General features: G+C 35.7%; 1 protein-coding gene across 1 annotated transcript in view; it reads right to left on the bottom strand.

Annotated features, from left to right (window-relative positions):
• LOC101860564 overlaps positions 1 to 2,127 on the bottom strand; it is an 8,395-nt gene that overhangs the window by 4,244 nt on the left and 2,024 nt on the right. The window lies entirely within an intron of this gene.

The following is a 2,127-nucleotide window of genomic DNA, read 5'->3' as shown; positions in this document are numbered from 1 at the left end:
AGAGAGAGAGAGGGGGGGTGGGGAGGGAGAGAGGAGAGAAAGAAGGAGATCAGGCTTGATTATGTTTACTATACAGCCTCCCAGCACAAACTAAACCCTTCAATCTCCCAAGAACAGTTCCATAGAAACATATAACATAGTTCAGACATTTCAGGAGATTGATTGCGTATTCTTCAAACATTACAAGCGTTCTTTTCATAAAACGTTCATTTTGAGAAGGAAAACCCCCCCCAAAAAACAAAAAACCAGATGACAAATATATTATGTTTATACTTTGTATGGGGAGGAGGTATTATGATTTAATCTCTAATTATCGTCAAACACTAATAGGACAATAGCACGTAAGAAATTAAAAAATAAATTGTTCATCTTGGAACAGGTTCATATTTTACACACTTCACACTCTCTCTTCGACCCTCTTTTCTTTCTCCCAATACCCACCTGTAAATCCTATCTTTCGAACCTAAAGGTTAATTCGAATCTAAATTCTTTTTCAGTTAAACTTTCCAGATATGGCGCTGCCGAAATTAAACAATCTTATATCTTTATAATATTCTTGTTAGAATATCTCTAGTGTTTTTCAGTTCTGTTCCTAAAAGTGTTCTGTTTCATACGTAGCTGTTTTTCCAGATATTATCACAATTTCATTGACGAAATGTGTTTTGTTCCGTCTCGTGTGTTGTAAAAATATATATTATGGCTAGCAAAAAAGCATAACCACTATTGGCAGGCAATTCTAACATTTTAGAAAATATTTCTGAAGTCTGTTACCTTCATTTTCTTCTCTTTACAATAAATAATACGCTTTCTTTACAGCCACTATAAAATCCATAAAACACTTTCCACCTACGCGAAAGCGTGATACATTTTAATTTCTAAAAATACAATTTTTAGATATATATTATACTTACACCTTCAAATTGTAATGGTCTCCAAGCTAATACAAATGTTCTTCTGTCAACAAATTCTGAAAATACCATTCATGCTCTTGTTTTTCTTCATCAAGTTTCATTAAAGTTTGATTTATCTATTTTCCATTTTCTTGTTACTATTTTGTCTCTATGTAAATCCAGACAATTCTAGAATAAACTTATTTTAAAATTTAATTTATTTTGCTCCAAGGACTCGAATGTGATAAAATTGAGGTTGGGGATTGGGGGGGGGGGGGTATCTTAAATGCCGTAATTTTTTCCGCGCAGAGGGTAAATACGTTTGAAAAAAGAATATTTCTGAGAAAAGTGGAATTGAGGGATGGAGAATATACATGGACGAGATAAATAAATAGAAAGTTTGATCGATCGATCAATAGAAAGATAGATAGGTAGATAGATAGATAGATAAATAGATAGATAGATAGATATATAGACAGATAGATAGATAGAGAGAGACACACAGAGAGAGAGAGAGAGAGAGAGAGAGAGAGAAAGAGAGAAAGAGAGAGAAAGAGAGAAAGAGAGAGTGAAAGAGAGTGAATGTCTGAGTGAAAGAGAGAGAGAGTGAGAGAGAGAGTGAGAGAGAGAGAGAGAGAGAGAGAGAGAGAGAGAGAGAGAGAGCGGGGGAGGGGGTTGGGCCAGTGTCAGTTCTGGGGTAGGAAAAAGGGAGTATAATTTGAAAAAGGTACTGACTGAACACGTGCGTGTGAAACTCGCTGAGTCATGCATAGGTGTATTGTTTCTTTTTGTAGTGAGCAGCGTTCATAGTTTGACTTCCCAAGGACCTTCAACTCTCTCTATCCTCCTCCTCCTCTCTCTCTCTCTCTCTCTCTCTCTCTCTCGCACCCTCGGGCTCCAGTTACAGGACAATAATATAATTGCTATATTACGATGACTCAGCAAATTACAGACGGCATGACTGCTTGCAATCAGTGACTAGGTAAGACGTTATGAATAAGGTAATTTGAACTTCAGTGGTCTTGTGGCATAGAGACATGGTGCATTATGTTTTAAATTTTATTTTAAGATATGTTTAATAGAAATAAAAAGAAACGTACGTATGAGCAGTTTTTTATGTGCACATATCATTATATATAATATGTTTGTATAATGTACTGTGTATGATTATTACATTTATGTGTACACAAGCCCTAAGGCACAAACGCAGAGAGAGAGAGAGAGAGAGAGAGAGAGA

This window comes from Aplysia californica, unplaced genomic scaffold (assembly GCF_000002075.1).
Source record: "Aplysia californica isolate F4 #8 unplaced genomic scaffold, AplCal3.0 scaffold00136, whole genome shotgun sequence".
In the NCBI taxonomy this organism is placed as follows: domain Eukaryota; kingdom Metazoa; phylum Mollusca; class Gastropoda; order Aplysiida; family Aplysiidae; genus Aplysia; species Aplysia californica.
This window is presented reverse-complemented; position numbering and strand designations above follow the sequence as displayed.